General features: G+C 33.4%; 1 long non-coding RNA gene across 2 annotated transcripts; it reads left to right on the plus strand.

Moving 5' to 3' along the window:
• The first annotated feature begins 4,552 nt into the window (after window positions 1-4,552).
• Window positions 4,553-5,035, plus strand: LOC109168094. 2 transcript variants are annotated; one of them, XR_002051978.1, is made up of 3 exons: window positions 4,553-4,694; window positions 4,768-4,878; window positions 4,980-5,035. It is a non-coding gene; the product is annotated as an uncharacterized LOC109168094 (long non-coding RNA). The 2 variants fall into 2 exon arrangements; XR_002051977.1 differs by having other exon boundaries at window positions 4,773-4,878.
• Window positions 5,036-8,913: the final 3,878 nt, after the last annotated feature.

Below are 8,913 nucleotides of genomic sequence, written 5' to 3' on the forward strand. Positions count from 1 at the left end.
TTCATCATATTGAAATTGTTTGAATGTACATTGTTTATGTGAGTATAGTACATTATTTTTATGCATAAGATACATTATTTCTGTGAATAGGGTTCACTATTTGATTATATCCAAACTGATTGAAAATTATTTGTACCTTCTGCTCTGGATGTTGTGTTTCTGATGGAAGTACATTATTTATGTGCATTAAGTACATTATTTTAATACATAAAGTACATTTTTAATGCATCATTTATGTGTACTTTCTGTTGTGCATTCAGTTCATTATTTTATTGAATATCTTATTTCTTTGTAGAGCATGATTGGATTTTTTCTACACACCCCACTCCATCAACTTAGAAATCCGATATTCACTAAAAATAATATCAATGTTTTATGTTAATAATATGTTAGTTGTAGAAGAAATGTGAAATGTCTGCCCAAGATCTAGATCTTACCCTCAAAGAAGTCAGAAAAAACATATAGAAAAAATTGAAAAGAACTACAAGGACTGAGCAAAACTAAGATGAAGGCATATCAGCCTATGATAGAAAACAAAGAACAAAGCAAAATCAAGAAGAGATACACCAATATGATGAGGGACTGCTCCTAATACTGTAGAAGAGGAAATCAATAAGAAGGAAGTTGAGCATCAGACTACAAGGGGAGTTGTTATGCTCAAAACACGGATGTCACCAATGGAGTTGAACAGATTACTAGCAAATTTGACTGATGAACAAAAACAAGATGTTCAAGACATTGGCTTTGGATCACTGGTAGTGTTTCAACTGTCCAGCTAGGACAATAAACTGTCCACCTAATCTGTATCGTCCGATCATTTGCATCCAAAGGTGCGGGAAAATTCCCAATGCACCATGTATCACTAAAAAATGCACCATGTATCACTAAAAAATACATCACACACTTGCACGTAATACACATCGCTAACAAGTCTATTGAACCCGTCGGCAAGTTTGACACCCCCGTTGAGTGGTGTAATACAAATCAATGCACCATGAATCACTCAAAAATGCACCACAGAGCACTTAAAAATGCACCATAGAGCACTCAAAAATGCACCACAGAGCACTTAAAAATGCACCACTATTGAACCCGTCGACGGGTTTGACATCGCTGTTGAGTGGTGCAAAACTAAGTGTACTACAAATCAATGCACCACGTAACACTAAAAAATGCACCACAAAGCACTCAAATATGCACCACGGAGCACTTAAATATGCATCACACACTAGCACATAATGCACCCCGATAACGGGTCTATTGAACCCGTCGACGGGTTTAACACCACCGTTGAGTGGTGTAATACAAATCAATGCACCATGAATCACTCAAAATTGCACCACCGAGCACTTAAAAATACACCACACACTAGCACATAATGCACCGTTGAAATATACATGGTGGAAGAAATTGCGATATTGCCACTGCGTAATTTCTCTTCTTCATTGATTTCCAGTCGTTTAATTTCAGCTCATCTTACGGTTCTAATAAATCCACATGACCACACGGCAGACTAAGGCCGCACGCAATCAAGGCTATATATATATATATATATATATATATATATATATATATATATATATAATCTTAAAATTAAATAACCTAAGCTAAGCCTTAGCCCTAATTCCTAAAGCCGTCTACTCTTTCTCTTTGTGACTCATGAACGCTATCGTTCTCGGCTTCTCGCCTCTAGCGACCGCGCTATGTTCCTCCACGCTTGACGCCACTAGCCCACCATACCTCTACTGCTCTACTCCTCCACGCGACCACACCTTCGTCTCCTCTGCTCTAGGTCGCCGCCTCCAGCGAGAGTGCGAGACCAGCTCCACGCCTCGACGACCACGTGCTTCAGCATGTCGCCGCACGCTAGCCGATCGTAGCCTTCGCATGCTCAAACCTCTAGGTTTCATACTTTCATTTAAATATTTCACAGATAAATTCTGGCAAAGTTCATGTTCTTACTTTTAATTTGAAATTTGATATCTGGACTAGATTAAACTAGAGTATGTCTGGTAGTCTTTGTTATTTCATACTTTCATTTAAATATTTCAGATTTTCATTTAAATATTTCATAGATAAATCTTATATGGACTATAACATTGAAAAATTCTACTTGGAGTTAATACCTCCAATGGTTCTCTGAGTATTAGCAATTTACCAGCTGTGGTTATCCGACTTTTAAATGACGTTCAATGGTCCTCCAAGTTTTAAAAAGTAATCACACGTAGTCCTAATTCTTAAAAAACCCGAGTTTAAAATGACCACTAGACGTCCTAAAAGGACCACGAGTGGTTATATTTTAAAACATGGAGGATCATTGGAGGTCATTTAAAAGTTGGATGATCATAGTTGGTAAATCGCTAATACTCGGAGGACCATTGGAGGTATTAACTCATTCCACTTGATATAAATGTATTATGTATATTTTGTTATAGTTTAAACTTAATATACTTTTTTATTTTAATGTCAGGGAGATGGATACATTATCATTTCAACATCAAAGTTCTCCAAATACTAATATTAATGTTGGTTGTGAAGTTGATATGCCGAATGTAGGGGACATACCAATTTCACCTCAACCTTCAGAACAAACTGAAAATTTAGAAACATGAGAAAGAGGTGCGAAAAGACACCTTACTTCAGATGTGTGGAATCATTTTAATATAATTCAAAACCAGTGGTAAAGAAAGGGCTAAATGCAAGTATTGTAATAAGGATTATGTGATGGGGTCACACAAATATGGAACATCAACTCTATCTCATCATCTATCCTCTTGCAAACTAAAGCCTAAATATAATGATGTGGTTCTATGTTAATTGATCATGAAGGAAAGTTGTGTGCCAAAAAAAATTGATCATAATGTGGTCCGTGAGATGATAAGAATGATGAGTATCATTAAATATGATTTGCCGTATTCTTTTGTTGAATATAAGAGAATTAGAGAGTTGCACAAGTATTTGAATTCTGAGTACAAATTCATAAGTAGAAATACAGCAGCAACAGGTGTTTATAAGTTTTCTGAGAAGGTAAAAGAGACACTGAAGAATATCTTGAAAAAAATTTCAAGTAGAATTTGCTTGACTTATGATCTTTGGACAACATGCACATTTGAGGAATATATTTGTTTGACTGCTAGTTAAATAATAAGATATTATCCTGTTGTGTTATGCATACTCCACATACTAGTATTCATTTAGCTAAGAAGCTACTAGATTGTTTGAAAGAGTGGGGAATAGAGAACAAAATCGTTTTCTCTTACTTTGGATAATGCTTCTACTAACGATAGTATGCAAAATATCTTGAAAGGACAAGTTTGTTTGCAAAATGATTTGTTGTGTAATTGAAAATTTTTTTCATGTGAAATGTTCTGCACATATATTGAATCTTATTGTGCAAGATGGGTTGAAAGTGATTGGTGATGCTTGAATAAAATTTGACAGAGTGTGAAATATGTTAAAGGGTTAGATGGGAGGATGAAAGTGTTTGAAGAATGTGTTGAGACAGTTGGTCTTCAACTTAAAGTTGGTTTATCAATGGATATGCTCACTAGATGGAACTCTACTTATAAGATGCTTGATAGTGCTATTAAGTATTGACATGCTTTTAGTAGTCTTCACTTGCTTGACACAAATTATTAGCATTGTCCTTCAAATGAGGAGTGGGCTAGGGGTGAAAAAAAATGTGTGAATTTTTTATGCCTTTTAATGAAATTACAAAATTGATTTCGGGTTCAACTTATCCTACTTCCAACTTATACTTAATGAAAGTTTGGAAAATTGAGCTTTTGTTGAAAAGAAATTTGAATAATGAAGATGTGGTTATTAGAAACGTGGCTAGTAACATGAGAGTGAAGTTTGAAAAATATTGTGAACAATATAGTGTTATTCTTGCTATGGGAGCGGTGTTTGATCCAAAAATGAAATTTAAACTTTTGGAATTTTTCTTCCAAAAAATTGGATCCAAATTCTGTAAACCAAAAGTTGGATTATGTGAAAAACAAGTTGTAATGCACTTTGAAGCATATAAAAGAAAGCCTATGACCGTGACCCATAGTTCTTCAACTTTGACCTCTTCTCCATGTGAAAATGCAAGAATAGAATAAACAAGTGATGAAATGATTGATGTAATTTATTATTTTTGTGTCATTTTTGTTCTTTTTTTATTATTATTATATATTGTCATAACACCCTTTTTAAATTTTTATACTTACAAATGATATAAGAGTTTGTTGAATATTGTAACCAAGATGATGTGGATAATGGAATTTTTCTTCCAAAAAATTGGATCCAAATTCTGTAAACCAAAAGTTGGATTATGTGAAAAACAAGTTGTAATGCACTTTGAAGCATATAAAAGAAAGCCTATGACCGTGACCCATAGTTCTTCAACTTTGACCTCTTCTCCATGTGAAAATGCAAGAATAGAATAAACAAGTGATGAAATGATTGATGTAATTTATTATTTTTGTGTCATTTTTGTTCTTTTTTTATTATTATTATATATTGTCATAACACCCTTTTTAAATTTTTATACTTACAAATGATATAAGAGTTTGTTGAATATTGTAACCAAGATGATGTGGATAATGGAAAATTAGCATTGCATGTGTATTTGGATGAACCATAGAAGGACATGAAGATGTATGCTGATATGGATATCTTGAACTTTTGGAAGTAAAATAGGCACCGTTTTGGTGAGTTATCTTACATGACATGTGACATATTAGGTATTCCTATCACTATTGTGGCATCGGAATAAGCTTTTAGTATAGGAGGTCGTGTATTGAACATATACCGGAAGTTCTATGCTCCCTTCAAACATTCAAGCATTGCTTTGTGCTCGCAATTGGATACATGGTTTTGAACTCCAAGGTCATGGTAAATCATATAATATTTCACTTCAAAATTTTTTATTTTCTTATGATTTAATTATTATGGTTATTATGTTTTGATTATTTTAATTGATGTATCATGTATAGATGATGGTGATGTTTGTGGTGTTGAAGAAATTGTCCCAGTTCCATCTGGGTTTTCAACCTCGACTGTTATTCGACTGTTATTACTTAGACACTAATTTGAAGACTTGAAGAGTCGATTAATTTGAAGATATATAATTATATTATTGTTACTCATTAACTTGCTATGTTTAGATTTCCAGATACTATATTACAACCTGTTTGGTTCGCTGGAAAATATTTGAAGAGAAATGGAATTGAAATTCCATAGAAAATAAATTCCAAGAAATGGATTCCATTGTTTAGTTAGTGGGAAAAAATTACTGGGAATATGAATTTCATTGTTTGGTTGGCTTGGAAATTGTAAGGAATAATGAGTATAAAGACAATTATATCCCTACACAATAATAATAATAGTAATAGTAATAATAATAGTAATAATAATAGTAATAGTAATAATAGTAATAATAATAATAATATTAATAATAGTAATAATAATAGTAATAATAATAGTAATAATAATAGGAGTAATAGTAATAATAGTAATAGTAATAGTAATAATAATAATAACATTAATAATAATAATAATAATAATAATAATAATAATAATAATAATAATAATAATAATAATAATAATAGTAATAATAGTAATAATAGTAATAATAATAATAATAATAATAATAATAATAATAATAATAATAATAATAACAATAATAATAATAATAATAATGGGAAATCAACATTTTGGTTCCTCAATTGTTTCCCAATTGTCAATGTAGTCCCTAGTTTTCAATTTCAACCAATTTGATACTCGAATTGTTTAAAATTTTGGCAATTAAACACTTTCAGGGACCAAATTGACGAAATTTTAAAAATATGGAAATTACCATTTTGGTCCTGAAATGGTTTAATTGATGAAATTTTAAACAATTTGATGATCAAATAGGTTGAAATTGAAAACTAGGGACTACATTGACAGTTGAGAAATAATTGAGTGACCAAAATGGTGATTAATTCTAATAATAATGGTAATTAAGAAAAGTTGGTGATAGCATAATTGTCCTACTTGTTTTTCATGAAAAACATTTTCCATAGAAAACAAAATACTAAGTGGGGTCCATGGAAAATGTTTTCCTCATTCTTAAGGAAATTGTGTTCTGTTGGTCCCAAAAGAGGTAGGGTAAAAGTCTAGAGGGGGGGGGGGGGGGGGGGAGTGAATAGACTTTTAAACCGTTTTTGCAAATACAACAATTGTTAAGGCAAAAGAGAAACCAAAACTCTTAACACGTTGTTAGAGTCTTGTGCACAGCGGAATAAATAAAGTAAGTGTGTGTAGAGATTGTGTCAAGTATATCTCGTGAGAAGCAAGCAAGCAGTAAGTAAATAAAGCAGTAAAGAACACAAGGCAATTATAGTGGTTCAAAGGTAGTGTAATCCTCCTACTCCACTTGCTCTTATCCTCCAAGAGCAATTCACTATATCCACAACTTCTTGGTTCCTAGATACAATGAATTTCGTGATCTAGTGCTTTGATCACCAAGCCCACACTAATCATGTCCAGTGCCTACAACACTGTTACTTCGGATTTCACAACTCCGTGCTATTTTCCCCCCGACTTCTACGCTCCGGTAGAACTTACACTTGTTTTATTTCAAAACAAGTTTTCCTTACTTCCAACTTTGAGACTCTGTTGATGATCTTCAATGTACGCCAAGTCTCTTATAGTTGATGAAGATTCTAACACTCTTGGATATTTCTTTGTAAGCTCTGTATCACTCTGAGTGTTTTTCTCACTTGGATATATCAAGTATAGCTCTTGATTTGGAAAGCTTTTTTGATTTTCGTATGTCTGTTTAGCTCTGTTTGTTGCTTGTCTAGGTTTCTTGGTTTCTTTCTTTTGCTTCAATCTTCATCCTTATATAGCTGGTTTTGAGATTTTGCCCGTTGAAAAAAAGACAATCTCAAATTTGAATTTCTTCTAGCCTTTGTAGCCTTTTCAGAGGATAAGATAGTGTTGCAGATATGTCAGAGATTCTCTGCAAGTTGAGCTTCAAATCTACGCAAAAATGGCTTTCCAAAATTTCTTCTGGTGTAGATCCCATCTTTGTTTGTGAGACTTCTTCATCCCAATTGTGAAATCTCTTCCCATATTTGTTTGTGAGACTTGGTCCCTTCAATTGAAACTCTGATGGATTTAATTTTGGCTTCTTTAAAATTCTCTTGTAAAATATGTGAGATGTGAGATTTGACTTGTGACCTTGGGTTTAATTTTTCAAGCTTCTACCATTCCATCTATATAACCATTTAGTTATTATTCCATTCCATTTGATGTACTCCTTTCTTTCCATAGATGCTTGATCTCCAAGATAGCTTCATGCAACGTCCAAGTCAGGTTCTTCTTATTTGGGAATTCTTCTGGATCACTTCTGGGAATTCTTGAGAGGTTTCTTCTCAGATGAAAGTCTTCATATGCATACATTTTCATATGCATACATCTTCCTCTTCTGTTTGCCATTCACCAGGCAAATTCTTGATTTTAGGCTTGATATCTTCTTCTTCCATTTTACGCATATCTTCTTCGGTTTTTCTCTTCTAGTGGATAATTTTCCCTTTCTTGGTCTATGACTCGTCTAGTTTAACCAAAACAAAATTGGGGTTCTACGATTTACAATTTGGCATATCAAAATCTATTACAATTTATTCCTAACAATTTCCCCCCTTTTGATAATGTCAAAACCTATACTCATTCATTGGCTTTAAGTCATGTAAAATAATTTCAATTTTTTTGCTCAATTTTTTTTTTGACAAAGACAAGAAGAGTTTGACAAAATATTCTAGGGAAAACTTTGTGAATTAATTTTTAGACAAGTCGTATACGAATAATTTATTTATTTTTGAATGAATTTTAATTTTGCTATGCGTTTAACAATTTTTGTCTTTTAATTCACGAACTAAAACAAGATACCAAATTAAATCAAACAGATTAAAAATAGACCAAGGGAAATTATTATTTAGATAATTCAGATAGAGAAAATTTATATCATAGCCAAAATCCGAAAATAGTGATATTCCAAGCATCAGATTTTCGAAGAGTCTTTATCAGGTTACCTTCTGAGTTTCTTGACTCCCATGTCTGCTTTCAATAAATCCTTGATGTGTTCTCTCAACGTGTAAATATCATATTTGAATTTCTCACATTCAAATCTCTTTGTCACTTGTCCAGCCATGTAGTATCCAAAGGCTTCTTTAATGTTGGTTCTCGGAAGAACTCCAGCTTCCCACCAAACTATACATTCATCAAAGCTTCTTTGGAATCCCAAACTTTCACCATTACTGTTGGTGTGATCTCTAAGCTCGTACCACATCTCGGTTCGCTTCTTTTTTGCTTCTTCTTCATTGTTTTTGTCCGAGATCCATTGGGCTTGATCAGCTACTAGCCATTTCTTAATCATGCTTGGTATATTATCTTTGGTCCATATTGTTTGCTGAGTGGCGGGTCCTTTTGAACATTCAAACCAACCACGAGTTTCAGCAACTTTCGATGAACTTGTACCAAGACTAGGACTTGCAAACTGAGTGAAACCAACTTGGGATGATTGACCACGACCTCGACCTCGGCCTCGTGTTGGTGCGGTCGAAACTGGTTGTTGTTGTTATTGACTTCCAAGGATAAACTCCAGTTGTTGTAAAGCAGATGATTGAGAATTTCTTCCCCCATTTTGGCATTATAAACCAAAAAGTCAAGGGTTTTGGAACCTCGTTCCTGATTGGCTTTTACAAGTTCAACACCATCATGGGTTTTGAGAGAGACATCCTGTAAAACTGAAATTTTATTAGCCATAGAGGATAGTTCCAACTCAAGGTGATTTATCTTGCTCTCCTGATCTTGTATGGCCTTTATTTGTCTCAAGTGTCTTTCATTGTGGATCTTCTCGGCTGCTTCTCGCTCCTTTTTCAT

This window comes from Ipomoea nil, unplaced genomic scaffold (assembly GCF_001879475.1).
Source record: "Ipomoea nil cultivar Tokyo-kokei standard unplaced genomic scaffold, Asagao_1.1 scaffold3172, whole genome shotgun sequence".
Classification (NCBI taxonomy): domain Eukaryota; kingdom Viridiplantae; phylum Streptophyta; class Magnoliopsida; order Solanales; family Convolvulaceae; genus Ipomoea; species Ipomoea nil.